Source organism: Equus quagga, chromosome 10 (assembly GCF_021613505.1).
Source record: "Equus quagga isolate Etosha38 chromosome 10, UCLA_HA_Equagga_1.0, whole genome shotgun sequence".
Classification (NCBI taxonomy): domain Eukaryota; kingdom Metazoa; phylum Chordata; class Mammalia; order Perissodactyla; family Equidae; genus Equus; species Equus quagga.
Window position 1 is genome coordinate 57,543,649 of NC_060276.1, and position 21,580 is coordinate 57,565,228.

Genomic DNA, 21,580 nt, shown 5'->3' on the forward strand with positions numbered 1-21,580 from the left:
AAGTCCTTTAATAGACTCCTAGGCCCAGTCCCTAAGATCACTGACCTATTTGCATGGCTGGACCATTCAAGTTTGGAATAATAGATCCAAGTTTGGATTTCGGACTATTGCCTGTATAATTATAGGATTTGCTACTATAATCCTATTTAGATGTGTACTTTCTAGGTTACAGTGTACCCTCTCCCTGACTTTTAGCATATGAGCTACCCAGGCAGTCAGTGTCCTCACCATTGATTCTGATGTCTGGGCATCACAGGGTAGATTGTAATGTGAGCCCTGACAGGTTTTTTTTCTCTTTTTTGTAATGCAAGTGCTTGACTTAAGCTTTGATTGCTGAGGCATTCATCTCAAAGAAGCTATCTCAATAGTGGCTTCAAATATCTCTTCGAAGTGGCTACCTCAAATAAACACACTGTCAGCCATACAACTAGATAAACAGGAAGGCCACCTCCCCTGACTAAGGCTCTTTTGTTTTAGAGATCTTGGTCGATTTCAATAACTGACCATTTGGGCTACTTTTTCTCCTCTTCCCACTTATGTTTTTTGTTTTTTTTTTTGAGGAAGATTAGCCCTGAGCTAACATCTGCTGCCAATCTTCCTCTTTTTGCTGAGGAAGACCGGCCCTGAGCTAACATCTGTGCCCATCTTCCTCTATTTTATGTGGGATGCCTGCCACAGCATGGCTTGACCAATGGTGGGTCGGTCCACATCCAGAATTCCAACTGGTGAACCCGGGCCACCAAAGCAGAATGTACGAACTTGACCACTGTGCCACTGGGTCGGCCCCAAACCACTTATGTTTTAAATTCACCAATAAAGAGTGAGCCCAGAAATCCTATGCCCTCACCCTCAACTCCAATAAAAGCAGAACTCCAGGCCTGCTCCCACTTGCGTGCTCTCCCCCCACCCCATGAACTTGTTGTGTGGCCCAGTGTACTGTGTAATTTCCAGGTCCTGTGAGTAATAAACCTTTATTTTTTCAAATTTTCCTGATAGTTATTGCTGGAGTATGTCTTGCAATCATAATAAGAACCACAAGGGCCGGTCCAACCACAATATTTGTTATTGATAGGCTGAGAAGGGCACAAGACAGTTGGGAACATAAACATATGGGTTTTCTCTTCTTTACTAACAGAATTGGAATTTAAATTTCTCTTCTGTAAGAATTTTTGTTACCTATTTTGTAATAAAGAGCATATATTTATTATAGACTAATCTAAAATCAGTCCTAATTATTAGTTCTGCTTTAGAGATGTATCATCATGCAGCAAAAGTTGTTTTATTAAATCAAGAGTCCTGTGAAAAGTGTAAACCAAAATTAAAATTTAAAAAGGTAAGCCCTAAAAACTAAAAGAAAAGTGAAATAAACCATGTAGAGGTAATGATCACATAGACAGGAACAATTCAAAGTGAATTTACAACTAAGTAATTGCCCGTCCCTAATGGGCTATACTCAAAGGACTTACACAAACCTAGATGGTATAGCCTATTACACACCTAGGCTATATGGTACTAATCTTACGGGACCACCATCATATATGCAATCCATCGTTGAACGAAGCGTCGTTATGCAGTGCATGACTGTATTTTACTGCTACTCTATCCTTAAGCACAAAAATGAAGTAGTTTATTGTTTATGTCTTTTGTTTACTCCTTATTTTCTATTCCTTCATTCAAGAAACACTGTCAGGTGCCTACTTTATATTAGGTGCTGGGTTACGAAGATGATTAAGATGTGATCCATGTTCTCAAAGAACCACTGTCTAGCGGAGGAGACAGGTATACAATACAAAAAGAGCCCAAAGTGATGAGTGTCATAATACAGGTGGGTGCAGAGTGCTCTAAGGGCCACCAACCTACACCAGGCCCTTACCATCTGTTTCATAAAGCAGTGGAAAGAGGACAGACTTCAGAGTTAGACCTAGATTCAAATCCTAGGCCTACTACTTACTAGTGGTGTGGCTTTGGGCAAGTGATTTGACTGGGTGTCAATTTCCACACATGTAATATTACCCATCTCACAGGGATGAGCACAGAAAAAGGGCTCATATATATTAACTACTACCATCATCATTGTCATCATCAATCTCCTAGCCAGTGGCCAGCACTCCATTCTCATCTAATTTCAACCAAATGTAATTACTGCTGTCAAACCAAAACAATTCTTTGGTCAGTCAGGTTACTACCTTGCTGAAGAAAATAAATTGGCCTCCTCTTTCCTAGTACACTGTTTAAAACTATTTTATAGTTTCCAGGCCCTCCATAATCTGTTTCCAATCTATATAGGTAGTCTTATTTCCCACTACTCCCCAACACTTATCCTTAGCTTCCTTCTTATGGTACTTGCAGCTAGCCAAAGGTATTAATATTTTCTCCCCAAGTAGAATGCTAACTCCTTGGGAACAGGGACGCAATATATACTGGTTGATGAGATTAGTTCCCTGGCACTGATGAGACCCTCTGCTAGACATGTAAATTTAAACATCAATCACCGGGCCTGGGAAGTTCATAAGTTTATGACTGTGTATACTTCCCCTCTGAAGCACCACCACTGCATTTTCAATGTCAGTCTAATAGTAGCAGCAAATGCCATGGCAGGCTAGAGAATTGCACTGTTGCAGGAAACTGAAGTAAAACACTGCCTTTCAGTCTTCCAGTCACCAGTCTGGCTTGTACTATATCTTGGCCTCATAGCATTCAAACCCACGTCTGTCCTTTGACCAACACAGTTCATCAAAGTGACTATGCTTTTTCCACTTCACTGAAAGAAAAGGTAACCATATTTTTGACACTTGTGGGGTGGTTACAAGCCTCAGCAGATGCTGGCATATTGGAATATAGCTATACAACAAGTACCCCATGCAAACAGCCAGACAGACCTTCAAATTGAGATTTGTAAGAAAATTCAATTGTGCTTGCAATATTGCAAGTGTAAATCGCTTTTAAATATTTGGCTCAAGAACTTGGTGAGTCTGTTTCCAGCACCTAATGAACTGTGACAAGTTGAGATTAGTCACCAAAATTCAGGACAGCCATTAGCAGCTTAACAGAACTTTTCATGCAGCAGTGCCCTTTGATTTGTTCACTTGTGAAGATCTGAGACGCAATAGTGATATAATGGAAAGAACATCAGGGCTCTGCTAATAACTCACTATGCCACCTTTAACAAGTAAATTCCCCCTCAATGTACGTCAGATTGCCCATTTGTGAAAGGAGGTGGCACTACAAAATGTCCAAAGTTCCTTCTAATTTTGACAATGCACCGTTCTGACGTTCAGTGATAATTTCCAAGTGTATAATTTACTACAGATAAGATATTGCCACTTGTTCCTCTAAAAACCCGAAGGGAAGTCACCAACAAATAATTATCTTAGGTTAAAATGATAGTCTACACGATCAGAATCACTTTTACCCACACTGAACGTCTTGAACGTGGAGACCACACAGGGAATTTTAAGAATTTAGAAGGGAAAGTCATTTGAGAACACAAACAATTAAAAATTACTTCCTAGTAAAATAAATGAATTTGAAAGCTTTGTCTTAAAGACAACTTTTTTTTTTTTATGGAGATGGTATAGGTGTGTGTGAAAGATTAGAAACAGTAGAAAGGATAGGAAAAATGGTTAATTATTACTAAACACAATAAACGGAATAAATGTGATAATTACAATTTGATTAGCAACTTACAAATTTCAGCGTTCTGATCTAGTAATACCACTGACTTGGGCATCAGGACACCTGTGTTTAGTCCTAGCTCTGTTCTTGAACAACTATGTAAACTCTGGTTAGTCACGTCACCTCTCTGAGCCTAAACATCCTTATTTGTAAAATGAAAAGACCTCAGGCAGATAATCCCTCAGTACCCTTAGAAGTGCAGTGTCCAATATGGTGGCCACTACCCACATGTGCTATTTAAATTTATATTTCAATTAATTAAAATTAAATAAAATTTAAAATTCAGTTCCTTCATCCCCTGGCCACATTTTAAGGCCTCAACAGATACATGTGACTGTAGTGGCTATCATACTGGACAGCACAGAAACAGAAGATTTCCTTCATCAAAGAAAGTTTTATTGGACAGCACTGCCTTACAGCTCTAACCTTTAGGGTTTCCTTATGATTCTATCAAAAAGAAGAGATTAAGATTTTGATGAGATATATGCATTCCCATGTTTATCATAGCATTATTCACAATAGCCAAGATATGGAAACAACCCACATACCCATCATGGATGAATGGATAAAAAGGATGTGGTACATATACACAATGGAATATTATTCAGCCATGAGAAAGAAGGTACGCTATCCTGTCATTTGTGACAACATGGATGAACCCTGAGCACATTATGCTAAACAAGATAAGTCAGACAGAGACAGAAAACTACTGTATGATATCATTCATATGTGGAATTAAAAAAGTTAAACCTGTAAAAAACAGAGAGTAAAACGGTGGTTATCAGGGGATGGGAGGGAGAAGATTAATGATGTTTAAGGGTACAAACTTGTAATGAGTAGTAAATAAGCCACAGAGATCTAATACACAGTATAATGAATACAGATAATAATATTGTACTATAATTATGTAATGTGATAAATACCACTACAATGGCAATCATATTACAATAAATAAATATATCAAAGTGACACACTGTACACTGTAAACTTACATAATCCTACCTGTCAAATTTATTCAATAAAAAAAGATTAAATTATTTACATGATTTTTGGTTTCAAACATACCAGTTTTAATTCTATACCCATCCATTCATGGCATATATGCTGACCTAAAAATAGCAATTTTGGGGTCAGCCCAGTGGTGTAGTCATTAAGTTTGCATGCTCCATTTCAGCGGCCCAGAGTCTGTGGGTTCGGATGCCAGGTGTGGACCTACACACTGCTCATCAAGCCATGCTGTGGCAGCATCCCACATACAAAAATAGAGGAAGATTGGCACAGATGTTAGCTCAGGGACAATCTTCCTCAAGCAAAAAAAGAGGAGGATTGGCAATAGATGTTAGATCAGGGCCAATCTTCATCACCTGAAAAAAAAAAAACACCCCAGCAGAAGAAAGAGCCAGACACTGTTTATGCCACTACAGAGGAATATAATGGCACTACACTTTCAAAAAAGTAAAAGGAAAATATGAAAATGAGAGACTTTATCCTTATGTTGGATTGGTTCTGAAAGATGGTCTGAATCTACAAATCAGAGAACAGTCTCACAAAATCATAAAAGCAAACATAATACACATTTAATTTACATTTTTCCCATTCTTTAAAAAAAGATTAGTCAAACACTCTGCTAGATACTAGGGATATAAACACAAAAAACAACATGCTCCCACCTCTCCCAAGTCCCATCTCTGAGGAAATTCACCTTCACTTTTCTAGCCTCATCTCTGTTCACTATTCTCCTTCAGGAATTCTTCGATGTAGCTAAACTCAGCTGGTTGCCTCCATGTCATTACCCCAAGGGGTACCCTCTCTACTAAAATCCTGGCCATTCTTAAGAACTACTAGATATGGCACTCTTGATGTAGTCTTTCCTAACTCTCTAATTAGATTTGTTTTCTTGCTCTATTTTGAACCACATAGACTGCATTTTCCTTGAAGACAACGACCAAATCTTCACAGTGTTGTAGACACTCTATCCCAGCCTTGTCCCAAGTACATGTTTTAGTATAAATTAATGATACCAGTTACCTACCCTTGGACAAATGTAAGATCCAAGGTCTAAAAAATGAAGTGATCGTATCATCTTTATCCATTCTTTAGATTTTCATTTGACCTACAAATCATCACCACTTTTCTAAAGTGTTAGAACTTACAGCAGGGGGTAACAATCAGCATATTCAAGGAAACCTCTCCAGTTATAAATTATTGTATATTATTCCACAAGTTTAAAGTTGAAATAATCTAGCTTTATGCCTCAAACAGGTCTCTTGTCTTGAAATTTTGAAACACAATGCTTATGAAATACAAACATGGTTTAATTTATTAATGGTCATCAAAAGTCTACGAATAAAACCAAAATCTATTAGAGACCCTTTGTTGGCTTATTTGGCATGAAAACTGTCAAATCATGAATTTGCTTATTTTTCCCCTCAGTCCTGAACTGACACTTTTGTTGAAAACAAAAACAAAAAAGTGTCACCTGGGAAAAATTATCAAGCTTGTTACTTGCATTCTAAACATAAGGCTGCTTTCTATGATAGTTACCCACTATCACCCAGCATTTTCCTAAAATAATATTTATAAAATATTTGAATCGTAGTTTTATTATTCCTAGCCTAACAACAGTATAGGGACACAGGATGATCAAGTACAAGCCCAAACTGAAATAAGGGGCGGGGGAGACATTCTGCAAAAAAGATATTTTTTTCCCAATGACACCACACTTGGATAATGTTAAGACTTTTTTAATTTAAAAATATACATGGTATTAATGGATTGAATGTCTGTGTCCCCCGCAGATTCATATGTTGAAGCCATAACCCCTAATGTGAAGGTATGAGGAGGAGGGGCCTTTGGGAGGTGATTATATTTAGAAGAGGTCACGATGGTGGAGTCCCCATAAAGGGATCAGTGTCCTCACAAGAAGAGGAAGAGACAGGAGAGTTCTCTCTCTCACTCTCTCATGCACAGAGAAGACATCACGTGAGCACACAGCTTGATGGTGGCAGTCTGCAAGCCAGGAAGAGACCCTCATCAAGAACTCAATCTGCTGGCACCTTGATCTTGGACTTCCCAGCCTCCTGAACTGTGATAATGTCTGTTGCTTGTCCTGTCTATAGTATTTTGTTATAGTAGCCAGAGCCGACTAAGACACATGGTGTGACTCCAAAATAAGGAGATTAATTCTCCTGTGGCTTTTGGAAACCTGTTTTACACATCATGCTTATTAGAAGGTATAGTATGACCTTAACTACCAGAACTTTTAGGCATCTAGAGGATTTCTAAAACCTGGGGGTGGGGAGAGAAACAAGACCTCATATTTCAGAATCTCTTATGGCCAAAAAGCTGTGCCTCCTGAACATCCAGCAACCAACAAAAAGGGAGAAGAACCAAAGAGCTAAGAATTAGAGACAAGGGTATTCCAATTGGCTAGCTGTGCCTGTAAAAAGCTAGATTTATCATACACAAGCCGAGAAGTGGAAGAAGTAACAAGAAATACAAGAGATAATAAAGAATAAAAGCAGAATGAAAGATAGTAGCAGAGGTACACACTATGGCTGGGAAAGAACCAGCAATGAAGTTACAAATGAATGATGGAACAGCTCTCCAATCTGGTAGTGGTACCTGTGCTGTACCTTAATATAATGTCTCTGAAAACATAAGGGATCCCTAAAGACAGGATGTTCTGTGTTAAAGGATGCTCTATGTGCCCGGGGCTTTACATACATTGAGTCTTTTAATCTTCAAAACAATCCAATACAGTAGGAATCATTTAGGATTATTTTGGCTAAAGTCTGGAATCCCCAACTCAAACTGGTTTCAACAATGACAAAACATTATTCTCTCATATAAAAGGAAGTCTAGAAGCAGGCAGAACTTCAGGATTGATTGATCCAGCGACTTCTCAAGAACCCAGGTTCTTCCATCTCTCTGCTCTGTTGCCCAATTAAAAATGCCATTTTAAATGGTGCATAGCATCTGGTCTTTTCTTGGAAATTAAATATTAAGGAACGCTAAGAGAAGGTAGTGACCTGTAGCATATCTGTAAAAGTGAAATAATCTGAAGATGAACGTGCTGGCAAAATAATACTTGTGTTCTAATATATTAGTAACAGGAAAGGGGTACATAATATTTTTTGAATGCCTACTATGCATCAGAAACTATTTTATGTTAATGATGCAGAAAGCATAGACAATATTTAAAATGGGACAGACAAGTAAAAGGACACAAGTATCAGCAGTGACCTTTGGAGGGCAGAAAAACACTGAGAAAAAGGCTGCCTGTCATTCACTGAGCATATTACACTGCCCACAAAGCTAAGAGGTTGTATATATTTTATTTCACATCTATGGAAAAAAAGCAAATGACACCAGAAACCTTTTCAAGATAGCATATTCTAAGGCTATTTCTGTGTTCAATATCCATTCAGTTTCACCATCTATATTTGTATTTTCATTAAGAATAACAGCTATAGCATATTACAATTGCCGAAGTTAAATATTGAAGACACTGAACGATGAAGAATGGGTTAAGCTCTCTGGTTTAAGATAGATGGGAAGTGCATGGTACATGTGAGATATAATCTTCATCAAAATTAAGGCTCCAGCACTTAAAAGGCCAATCTGAAGATAGCCAGAATAAATAACTGCACAGCTCAGTGTGGCTTAGATATGGTCTTTACTGCATTATTAAATTCTAGAACATTAATGTCAAAGGATTTCTGGTACCAAGTGCTTTAATTATGATGTTATATGAAAGAACAAAATTATTTTGGAATTTCTGAACACTCAAGAATTGTAATTATTACTAGTAATACCCAAAAGTGTCAAAAGTTTATCTTAGGTAAATAAAAATTTAAGAAGTAGAAAATTAAAAGTAAAAACATATGTAGGGAATATAGGAGTTACACAAATAAACATTTAAAAAACCCTCTAGAAGTGGCACAACAGATTGGTATAATTCAACTTTAGTCAGTTTACGGTAATCAGGGTCAAACATTAAAGTCAAAATCAGTAATTGAATTTTAAAAACATCTACCAGCTCCCTTTTACACATACATATATACACACGTGTGTGCTATATGTAGGAAAGAAATTGGGCTATATCTACCTGTGGGGACGTGGGAAAGGAATACTGAGAGCCTTCTGTTTCCTTGAGAAGACAGTAACACTCCAATAAGAGATGATTGTCAAGGTGTTGTCAGTTTAGAATTCAGTCACTACGAAATTTCAAAGCAAGATTAAATAAACTATACAGGAAAGCTAAATTAATCTTTCTAAAATACTGCTTTGTTCTCCTGGCACAACAAACAACCTTTACTCTGCCCCTCTCTGTATACATCCTCTAGCCAAATTAGTCTTCGTAGGCCCCAAACATGTCAAGCACATTCCTCCCTCAGTGCCTTCACTCACTTCATTTTCCCTGTTGGAATGTCTTCCCCTCTCCTGCACCTAACAGTGCATGGCACATAGCAAGTACTCAAAAAATATTTGTTGAATGAATACACTTACCTAAACCCCGCCCTTCACTGAAGGCCTAGCTCAAGTCTCACTAGCTCACTCATGGCCATCTCTCTGAATTCATATAGCTCTTATTTGTGTAAAGTGCTAATCTGGTATTAAACATAATGTTATATTATTATTTACCTTTTAAAATGCATGTAGCCTACTTTTCTACTAAAATGTGGGCTTATGCCTCTTGTGAATAGCCTTATGCCTCCTTGTATCCAAAGGGCTTTGTAGGACTTAGAACCTCAAAACTAAGTAATAAAATAATTCATAGGTTTAAATAAGACAGTATACACAGGTAATCTAGCAAGTCTTATGGAACATTTACTGAATGCCTATGTGCCAAGCATTTGTAGAGGCAAACGATAACTAAAGGTCCTCAGGCTAATCCGAAATTGTAACACAGATTCCATGGTCATAACTTTCTGAGAATCTAATGAAAATTATGAACTATAGTCTCCCAAAATGAAGTTACTCTCAAAATTTTGCATATGCTTGCAGGCCTCTCCATGCTCTGTGAAGCATTTGAGGATCCAATTAATCCAGCCCCCCACAACTAAACCTTATCAGAAGTATATTTTATCCTGATACACAAATAAGTACCTTAGAGAATATTTCTCTTATTAAAAATTCTCACAGTAATGTTCTAAGAATCAAATACTATAATAGATTAAAATTTTAAAACTGTTTAGTGCTAGATAAATGGAAGGTAGTATTCTTATAACACATTTCTTGACTAAATTTCAACTTTTTATATCCAAGTGAACAATAGAGCAAGCCTGATTCTTTCTTACTGGAAATAGCATTCTACTTTGCATGTGCCATGACAAAATTTCTTGGTCAAATTAATGTGAAGATTATTATAGTGTATCAAATAAATACTTTAAAATGTAATGCTGTCTATCCAAATTAATGCATTTTTAGCTAGAATGATCAATAATACCTTGATTAAGGAATCTCTTAGGGAAAAATATTCCTTTATCTATAATTGCTTAAATACGTAGTTTTAAAAGGCTTCATTTTGTGGAGGTCAAAAGATCCACAAATAGAGGGAGTTCGAAAGATATGAAAAGAAGTTTCCCCTTCCGTGAGGGGCTGCTGTCTGAGGAGCTGTTCACAAGGAAAAACTCAGCACCAGAGGGCTGTTTATGACTCCAGTTCACGAGACTTGGGTGGGGAGGAGAGGCAAGTTATGGAAAAAAACAATTCGAATGACAGCAGATTTCTCATCAGAAACCATCGTGGCCAGTAGGAAGTGGCACAACATTTTTGATGAAAGAAATGAACTGTTAACCTATAATTCTATACCCAGAGAAAATATCCCTCAGACATAACAAGGAAATCAAGACATTCTCAGATGAAGAAAAACTAAAGTTGTCACCAGTAGACCAGTCCTAAAGGAATGGTTAAAGTAAGTTCTCTAAAGAGAAAGAAAACGATAAAAGAAGGAACCTTGGAACATCAGGAAGGAAGAAGAAACAATGGGAAGAGTAAAACAGAAGACATTCCTAGAAAAAAATCACTAAAATACAGAGATACTTTAAAAGATACTACAGATAAATCAAAATGGAGTTCTAAAAAAGGTACCAAAAAAAAAAAAAAAACATAGGAAGGCAGGAAAAAGAAAACACGGAAAGGAAAAACAGAACAAAGAAAAAATAAAACAGCAGTCTTAAACTCTAACATATTAATAATTGCATTACATGCAGGTTGTGTAAACATACTAATTAAAAGACAGATATTGGCAGAGTAGATTAAAAAACATGACCTGTCTACAATAAACTCACTTCAAATAGAATGATACAGGGAAGCTGAAAATGAAAAGATAGAAACAGATATACCACACAAACAGTAATCAAAAGAAAGCAGGAGTGGCTATATTAATATCAGGTAAAGCTGAATTCAGAACAAAGAAAATTACTAGTGTCAGAAAGCTCTACACAACGATAAAAGGATTGTGGTAGACTGAACAATGCCCCCCACAAAGATTTTGATGTCTGAATCCCCAGAAGCTGTGAATATGTCCCCTTACATGGTAAAAGAACTTTGCAGAGGTGATTAAGTTAAGGATTTTGAGATTATGGTGGATTATCAGGGTGACCCCAATGTAATCATGACTATCATTATAGGAGGCTGAGGGAGACTTGCCTACAGAAGTTCCAAAGTAATGCAGCATGTGAAAGACTTGACCAGCCATTGCTGGCTTTCAATATGGAAGAAGTGTTCATGAGACAATGAATCCAGGTGGTCTCTAGAAGCTAGAAAAGGTAAGGAAATGGATTCTCCCCTAAAACCTCCAGAAGGAGTGCAGGCCTGCCAACACCTTGACTTTAACCCAGTGAAACTGATTTTGGACTTGTAACCCCCAGAACTGTAAGGTAATAAATTTGTGTTGTTTTCACCAGAGTCTGTGATAATTTGCTAAATCAGCAATAGGAAACTAATACAAGGGTCAATCAACCAAGAACCAGTTTTCTAAAAAACTAAAAATAATTACCACAGGACCCAGCAATCACACATCTAGGCATTTATTCCAGTGAAATGAAAACATATCCACACAAAATCCTGTACACAATTGTTCATGGCAGCTTAATGTGTAAGAGGAAACTTGCATTTGGTTCTTGAATGGCAGTGTGAAGAGCCTGGTGAAATCTGTCCCTCAGAGGGACATCTATTAAACTAGTCAAATCAGTAAATTCTCTGGATATGGATGAAAGGGCTTAGAACAAATTGAGATGCCTTTATATTCAACAAAATCTACAGAACTTGGTAAGAATAGGAGGCAGTTGCATTCAAATTAGGGCCTGTACCCATCCTCTCCAGTGCTGTGTTATGGAAGAGCTATTTTGGAAAGCTCTCCAACAGAGGGGTAACTCCCATCTTTCCCATATTCCTGAGCTCAAAGAGGTATTCTAGGTGGATTTGGCAGCTGGTGAAAACTAGCAGATACCATATACGTTGATTCCCCATCCCCAGTTCCTGCTCCATAGAGCAGATTCAGGAAGGCAGCTGGTAAAATTTCCAGTCCTGTATCCCCTTAGATCTCTATCTTGTTAAAGAGCTGTTCTGAGAGAACATCTGATTGGAGTCTCCCAAATTCACCAGGTTGGTGGTACAAAAGAGCTATTCCAGGTACATTTGGCAGGGGTTCTACTGAGGGGAGAATCTCAGAGCAAGCCTCACAGACTGGAAACATTCTGCTGCTGCCAAGGGACTAGACTTTATTTGGACCAGACTGCAAAGTGATTTATTACTCAGAGTGTTGTCAAAAACAACAAAACTATCAGCTAGCAATCAGGGGAGACTAACAGCTTGGTATGATACCCATGGAAACAAAGAGCCAAAATTTCACTGGAGAGATCATGGAAAGAGACAGAGAGCCCTGATAAAACCACAATCATTCCCAGTGGTCCAGTATACGGGGCATATACCTAAGGCTTCATTGTCTGAGGAACGATTGGAGAGAAAAATACTGAGCCCCAAGTGCCTGGCTGAACATGAAGCAAACTCCTAAACTCCCTGAACTGTGAAAGCAGTCTACAAGCCACAAACAGGCTCACTGGTAAAGGGTGAAAGCCTTACTGGTTTAAGGTGCTTAAGCACAACCTCTGGCCAACCACTGGCTGATCATTAAGCAGTGCAACCTCTAAGAATCTAGGCTTAAAGATAAAAATAGGAAAAAGTATCTGGGTAAGGATATCTAAGACTGCACACTATGGGAGAAACAGACATCACAGAGCTAGTCCAGAAAAGTCACCCAACAAATAAATAAGTGAACAAACAAGCAACAACAATAACAAGCCGGGGTGGGGGTGTGTGGCAGAAACCAGAGTTGCTATATTATCTACAATGTATAGTTTACAACAAAAAACATATAAAAATGCAAAGAAACATGAAAAAATGGCAAAAGAAATTCTTTTTTCCTTTCCATTCAAAGGAAAAAAGGCAATAGAAACTTTGTTAGAGTGAACTTGAATGATGAACATAGCAGAGAAAGACTTAAAAGCAGCTATTCTAAATATGTTGGGAGAACTACAGGAAACCATTCTGAAAGATTTAAAAGAAGGTATGGTAATCTCATAAAACAGAGAACATGAGAGCAAGCCCTGAGGGCCTAGTGGTTAAAATTTAGCACTCTCACTGCTTCAGGGCCTGGGTTCAGTTCCCAGTCGCAGAAATACACCACACGTATGTCAGGAGCCATGTTGTGGCAGCAGCTCACATAGAAGAACTAGAAGGATTTACAACTAGAATATACAACTATGCACTGGGGCTGTGGGGAGGGGAAAAAAAAGCAATGATGGACATTAGTAAAGAGACAGAAATTATTAAAAGAACCAAAAAGTAATTCTGGAGTTGAGCAATACAATGACTGATATTTTTTAAAAATCACTAGAGTGACTAAACAGTAGATTTGAGAGGGCAGAAGAAAGAATCAGTGAACTTGAAGATAGATCAATAGAGATTATGCAATCTTAAGAACAGGGAGAAAAATGAATGAAGAAAAATGAATAGAGACTCAGAGAAATGTAAGCCAGCATTAAGTGCATAAACATATGCATAATGGGAGTATCAGAAGAAGATGAGAGAAAGAAGAAATGTTTAAGAACTACTAAATGAAAAGTTCTTAAATTTGATGACAACCATTAACTACACATCTATGAAGCTCAATAAACTCTAAGTAAGACAAACATGAAGATAGCTAAATCCAGAGACATTACACTCAAAATGTTAACAAAGACAAAGGGAGAACCTTGAACACCGCAAGAGAAAAATGACTTATCACATACAAGGAAACCCAATAAGATTAACAGCTGACTTCTCATCAGAAAGAAAGGAGACCAGAATGACATTAGAATGACATACTCAAAGTGCTGGAAGTCCAAAAAAGAGTCAACCAAGAAATTTTATATGCAGGAAAACTACCTGTCAAAAATGAAGGTGAAATAAAGACATTCTCAAATCAATAAAAACTGAGAGAATTTATTGCTAGTGAACCTACCTTAAAGAAGTACTAAAGGAAGGTCTTCAGGTTGAAAGCAAGTGACATCAGACAGTACTTTGAAGCCACATTGGAAAAAAGAAAAGAGCAACAGTAAAGGAATTATGTAGGTAATTATAAAAGACAGTATAATTACATATTTCTTCTTTCTTCTTTCAACTGATTTTAAAAGAAACAACTTAAATTTGTATTGTTGAGTCTACAACACATACAAATATAATATATTTGACAATAAAAACACTAGAGAGGGATGAAATTAAGATACATTAGACTAAAGAAATGACACCAGATAGTAACTTGAATCCACAGGAAGAAATGATGAGAACTAAAATTATTAAATAAGATATGTGTGTGTTGGTGGTACATGTTTGCATATATATGTGTGTGTATGTATACAGACACACTGAACCACACATATATACTATCTATAAAATACTTGTGCTCTCAGCTTCTTTAAAAGACATTAGATTATAAAATAAATAATAATAATAATATAGTTTGGGGTTTATACCATATATAGATATAATATATATAACAAAAATGGCAGAAAAAGAAGGGGAAGAAACAGAGCTATAAAGCACTCAAGTTTCTATATCTTACAGGTATTAAGTTAGTATAAATGTGGAATAGAGCCTGATAAATTAAGGTGTATGTTGTATGCCCTAGAACAACCACACAGAAAATAATTTAAAAGTATAGATAAATCATCAAAAAATTACAATGGCATACCATAAAATACCCAGTGAATACAAGAAAAGGCAGTAAAGGAGGAAAAGAAGGACAAAAAAGACATGACACAGAAAATGAAAGCAAAATGGCAAATATAAATCCAACCATATTGATAATTACATTAAATGTGAGTGGGTTGAACACTTCTATCGTATCCACCTGTGCCCCTATGTGTCCCTATAACCCATTTCTTCTAACTGCTATATATTACTACATGATGGACCCCCACCACATTTCACCTATCCACTGTCAGTGATGGACACCTATATTGCCTCCAACTGCCCACCACAGTAAATAACACTGAAACAAACATCCTTGTACAAGTGCCCTCATGAACTTGTATATCGTTGTGACATACACTCAGTAACAGAATTACTGGGCCATAGGATGTGTATATATACTCAATTTCACTAAATAATATCTGATTGATTTCCATAATGGCTGTGCCAGTCAACATTCCCACCAGTAGCACATGGGGGTGCTTATATTCCCATATCTCTACCAACATTTGGACTTAGCTGGCATTCTATTTTTTTTCTAGCTTAAAAAAGCACTGTCTCATTGTTTCAATATGCAATTATCTGATAATTATTTTAAGCATTTCTTTACATGCTTGTTAGTTTTAGTGTTTTCTCTTCTATATGCCTCTTGTTTGTATCTTGTTGATCTTTGTATCCTCAATGTTTATCACCATCTCCTGCTCATCATAGGAACCAAAATGAATGAATGTCTAAAAGAATGAACATATAAAAGAATAAGAATGTATGGAAGAGCTAGCCCTGATTGCCTAGTGGTTAAAGTTCAGCATGCTCCCCTTCAGTGGCCTGGGTTTGGTTCCCAGTAGTGGAACCACACTACCTGTCTCTCAGTAGCCATGCTGTGGTGGCAGCTCACATAGACTAGAAGGACCTACAACTAGAATATACAACTATGTACTGGGGCTCTGGGGAGGAAAAAAAAAAGAGGAAGATTGGCAATAGATGTTAGCTCAGGGCAAATCTTTCCCAGCAAAAAAGTAAAATATAATAATAAATAAAGTATTCACAAGACTTGTTAACAGTTTGGATACGTCGGATACTTTAAGATGATCCCAGGATCACATGTTGATGTTCTCAAATGAAATAAGGAGAATACAGCAGAAAATCAAATTTGGTAAAGATAAAGAAATTTTGAACATGTTGAATTTGATGTACCTAAGATATCAAGTAGGAATTTGCAAATATGAATGAATGAGGTGAACTATGGAGCCAGGCTGAGGAGGCGATGTGGCAGTGGCAGTTTGCATACTGATATGAAAAGCCCCTGGTGAGTTTCAGAGTGACTGAGAGAAAAGATCCAAAAACAGCCAAGCCAAATCTACATTAAGTATGTAACTCATGCCTTGGCCTAGAGTAATAATATCTATCAAGTTTATATAACAGATGGTCTCATTCAGGAATGGGTTATATTTTTTCCCCGACATGTTCAAATTATATTAACCAACTTTCATTATCCACCAGATTGCTACTTGCACTGGTTGTCATAAAGTGTTTTTTATCCTTGAGGAACCAATTTCCCAATTTAAATGACAAGATCTTAATAAGTTAGCTTTTAACAGCAGCTCTAAAGTATTCTACCATATTTTCAACAACTTTCTTACTTACTTCTGGAAAGCATTCAAATGTAAATCATACCAGATAGACAATGAACCCCAAAAGTATCCATCCATTGCCTTTCCCCTTCTAAGAAGCCTCAGAGCATCTGACAATGATATTGCTCCTTTCTGTGATTCCTAACGTAGGTCGCTACACTTTGAACTACAAGACTGATGCACAGGCCAAAATATACTGGACTAGAGAGACTGGTACCTCAGCCAAAGGCAGCCAACTAGAAACTGTCTTATAAAGGGGCCTGATTGCAACTTCTTCCCAAGAAGGGTACTTTGTAACGGTTAGGGACTAGCTAACCCCATCAGATGCTCTCTCTAGGAAAGTCTGGATGTGAAACAGAGTTAGCAGAAGAAGAACAGTTCAGTCATGAGAATGGTAACAACTAGAGTTGCTATGGTATCCTGAATAACTCTTCTTGAGGTTTATTAAGCTGGTGAGACAGTTTCCTAGGCTTTCTTCCTAATCTACGTATCCTTCCATTAAACTGCTACTTAAGAAAACTGGAACATGTCTCTGTTCTTCATAACCTGCAAAAGCCTAATACTCTCTTCTCTAGAACCTGTATAAAAGCCACATATTCCCTCCCTAAATCATTGGTTCTCAAACCTAGCAACACATCAGACTCATCTGGTGGGCTTTAAAAACATTAAAATGCTCCATATGGGATGGGGCTCAGGCATCAGGACTTTTTTTAAGCTCCCCAGATGTTTTTAATGCACAGCTCGGATCAGGAAACATTGACTTAGATGAGCCCAATGTGCAACAATTTTAGGGAATCTTAGAATTCATGACAAGCAACCTTTTATTTCCATATTCAACGACATTCACAGAACACCTAACAGTTGTCTGTGAGGATGGCATCACAGGGAACAATTCGGTCATATGGGTGTGGGAGGAGGCAAGGCACAGATCATTTTCATTTTATGGCATGAAGCAACATGCTGGAACCTATACCAAACACAGTTAAATAGGCTGAAGGTTTCAAAGCATAACTTTCAAAGTTACACTGAAAATAAAAAATATTCAACAATGCTGAGTGTAAACAGAAAAACCTATTTCGCTGTAGATAACCATCAGTCTTTCCAAGTACAAACTTCACTTTATTAGATTCCAACTATCTTCTGGTACCAGTCAGGTGAAACAAAGAAGAGGAAAAAGACAAGGACTAAAGTTGATACAAAGGAACGTCCGGCTGGTATTACCAAGGCTTCTGAAGGCTTAAGGCCTGTAAGATCCTTTCCTTCCCAGACTTATCATCCTTGGTCCAAGCCCAAAAACATAATCTCAGGGTCATGTATCATCTCCTGTATTCTAATTCCTACAGTGCCCTGCATTTTCTCTCCACTGACCAAACTTCCTGCTACTTCCCAAAACCCCTTCCATTGTGCCTAACGTCTCCTCTCCTTGCCTGAAATGAAACATGACTGTCCCCTGAGGTCACTGCTTCCCTTGTAACCCTCAGGTGTAGGCTATTCAGTGTCTCAGGGACAGGAGGTAGACCTTGTCTTCTTCCTGATTCTCAATGCTGCTTCTAAGCCATGAGTCCGCTGCCCTTTTGTAAACATCTGTTCTTGTTAGTGAGGAAGTGGAACAACTGGAATCCTCACAAATAGGAATATACATTGGTACAACCACTTTGGAAAATTATTTGGCAGTATCTACCAAAGCTGTACGCCATATGACCTGGCGATCCCATTCCTAGGTATACACTTAACAGAAATGTGTACTTATGTGCACCAAAAAGACACATACAAGAATGTTCATAGGAGCATTATTTGTAATAGCTCAAAACTGAAAATAATTCAAATGTCCATCATTGGTAGAATGGATAAATAAATCATAACATATTCACCTTATGGAATACCATACAGCAATAAGAATGAATGAACTAGTGTTATGTGCATAACAGCTGGATCTCAGAAACATAATATTGGGTGAAAGAAGCCAGACATAACACAGTAAATACTATAATCCCATTTATATGAAGTTTTAAAGTAGGCAAAATTAATCTATGGTGGAGGATAACTATGCGGGGGAACGAAGGGGAGAGCTTCTGGGCTGCTAGTAATACTCTTATTTTTTTTTTAATTTGGGTGTTGGCTGAACCCAAATTATGATCAAAAGTATGAACCCAAAAGTATGATCATTTTGTAAAAATTTACCAATCTGTTTATGATTTGGGTATGCTATACTTCAATAAAAAACTTAGATAAAGGAAAGAAAAGTAATTCTGCTCCTTTGAGGCTAATTATCATCCATGTATTCAACCTTAGCACTATCGTCTACCTGGCTCCTGGTCACTTCATCACATCGAAGATTTAGGATCCTGGGTAACAGTCTTCTTCTAGACTCTAAACCCTGTCATAACTCCGAGTGACTTTAATGTCTGTGCGGATGAAAAATCCCACAGTCTCCCCTCAGTGTTCTTTGACCTCACCTCCATAGACCTGCACATTCACTCCACTGTGGCTGTTCACTCAAGGAGCACACCTGGAATTTCCCACTACCCAGAACTTGTTAATAGCTAAAATCATAAACTCAACAAGCTTTTCTCTGACTACAAACTCCTACTGCATCTTTGATTTCCTTACTGCTCTATTCCTGTTCTTTGAGCTAATAAAATTACATACCTTAGAAAACTTTTTGTGAGAATTAAATGAAATAATGTGAATCAACAGCTTAGCACAGTGTCTGACACACAGGAAGTACTCAATAAATGGCAGCCACATTTTCATATTCAGGACCCAAATTTTCCTCAACTTCTGGCATTAACGAAATGTGGCTTTTGTTTGACACTCCTACATTCCTCCCAATCCTTTTAAGTGACGGCCAGTCCTCCAGCCATTCTGTTTCAAGAAGTCAGGAGAGATCGGCACAGTCCTTGTTTCTCAAGGCTAATTCCACATCAATATTCCACTATCACATCTGCTCAACAAATTCTTATATTTCGAGATGTATATAAACTATTTTCAGAGTTATCTACCAACCTTTAGGACTCCTTTCTACCTTACTCCTTGTTATCTAGCTCTGAGGCTTCAAAACTAATAGTGATCACCCTTTTGGTATGTTGGCCTCCCAGATGCTCCCTCAAGCTTAAGCTCCACAATCTGGACTCGGATCATGTGATTCCAGCTCTACTGCTTACTACTGTGTGACTGTGGGCAACTTACTCAATCTTTCTAAGCTTCAGTTTCCTTACCTGTAAAATACTGATAATAACAGTACCTACTCATAGGGCCACTGTGAAGCATAAATGAGAAAATTCACATAAAGTGCTTAGCGAAATGCTTAATAGAGTAAATGTTCAATAACATAATAACTATGTTTACTATTCTTAATTATCGTTCCTCTATACTATTCTCTGCAAATTTCCCCTTGCCTTCAAACCTGCTCAGGTCTCCTGACCGTTTTTCCCAGTTTTATTGAGATATAATTGACAGAGAATCTTCTTTTTTTAATGAAAAGACACTTTTTCCGGCATTTGCTACCCTCATCCCAAGATTTCTTTCCTTTCTTTCATCACACACTTCTCTAAAGAGTAATATACACTTCCCTTTCCAGGAAGCAAGGAGTACTGGAAAGATCATGGACTTTGGAGGGAAATATTACTTGTGTTTGAACCTGGCTCTTCCACTTAGCAGCTGTATGACCTGGAGCAAGCACTTTTTCTAAGCCTCAGTTTTTTCATATGTAAAATGAGGATACTACTCACTTTTTAGGGTCACCAAAAGGATTAAACTGAAATAATATAAATAAAGCAGCTGGCCAAAGTAGGTGCTAAATGAATGCCAGTTTCCCACCCTTATCCTCTCCTTAACCCTACAATCTAGGTTCTCCCTCTACCACTTTACTTATCACTTTATCTCACTTCAGCTCTTATTAGCATAATGACTTGGGGCAATTTACTTGACTTCTCTAAACCTTAGTTTTTCATTTGTAAAATGATGATCGTAATATCTACAACATAAAGTTGTCTTGAGAATTAAGTGAAATAACAGATCTAAAGTATTTTAGCATTGTGCCTGGCCTTGTAGCCAGTAATTTATTAGTGGTCAAATCAAAAGACTGTTCGACTCTCCTCCTCTATTCTTCAGTGACAACACACTATTCTGGTTTGCTTCTTACCACTGACCATTCCTTCTGTCTCTGCACCTCCTCCATGAAGTCTCTTTATTTTCTTCAATGAGGTGTGAGCTCTCTCTTTTGAACCTTCAGATCACTTCATACTTCTCCTGAGCCAAGGCACTTCCCTTACTCTGAGTCAGTCATTTGCATTAAATGTTGCATTCATTGCCTGGCACTTACTTATTCAAGTAGAATTTATTGAGTACCTAATATAAGCCACACCTGTGCAAGGTACTAAGGATACAAAAATTAATGTTTTAATTACTGTCCTCAAGTAGCTTATAGTTTAGGAGGGTAGGACAGACAAGCAAATAGTCTGTGTTATTTGCAGTGTAATAAGTCCTATTGTAAGGGTATGCCAAAGGTCCCCTGGGAACACAAAGAGAAGATATTTAAATTAGACTGGGGACACCACCTTGGAAAAGGCATTCTGTGCTTAGCATATGGGGAAGCAGTACACAAACATCTGTTAAATGAATGAAAGAACTATGAATAGGAACTAACTGGTTGAGGATGGGAAAGGACACTTCAGGCCCAGAAAAAGGGCAGATATTAGGAGAGTTCCTGAGGGACAGGAGATGAAGTTGGAAAGCCAAGGCAGGGTCGGGTATTCTAGACGTAGGAGTTGGACCTGACCCCAGAGAGCAGAAGATGGAGTGCCAATAAAGGTTTTTAGCAGGGAAGGGGCATAACCAGAGTTGCATTTTAGTAGAAATACTCTCGCAGTACAGAGGAGTAAGGATTCCATATGAGCCAGGCTAGAGGGAGTGAGTCCTGTTAGAAGGGTGCTGTGACAATTCAGATAAATTATGAGAGCCAGAATTGTAGAAATGGAGTGAGAGTGGTGAATCAAGACAGATACTGAGTCAACTTAAACATAGGCTGAACTGAA

The 21,580-nt window shown here is 37.7% G+C and overlaps 1 protein-coding gene across 3 annotated transcripts in view; it reads right to left on the bottom strand.

The window, feature by feature from the left end:
• Nucleotides 1-21,580, bottom strand: part of APOOL (apolipoprotein O like) — a 70,646-nt gene that overhangs the window by 48,252 nt on the left and 814 nt on the right. Inside the window, exons 1-2 of one of the 3 annotated variants that reach the window (XM_046674091.1) lie at nucleotides 14,186-14,239; nucleotides 8,786-8,894 (exon numbers count right to left, since the gene is read on the bottom strand). The exons of 1 other annotated variant lie outside the window; for it this stretch is intronic. The gene's annotated coding sequence lies outside the window, so the exon portion shown is untranslated. Of the gene's footprint in view, nucleotides 1-8,785; nucleotides 8,895-14,185; nucleotides 14,243-21,580 lie in introns of those variants that run through there. One more of the 3 variants, XM_046674090.1, reaches the window with a different exon arrangement.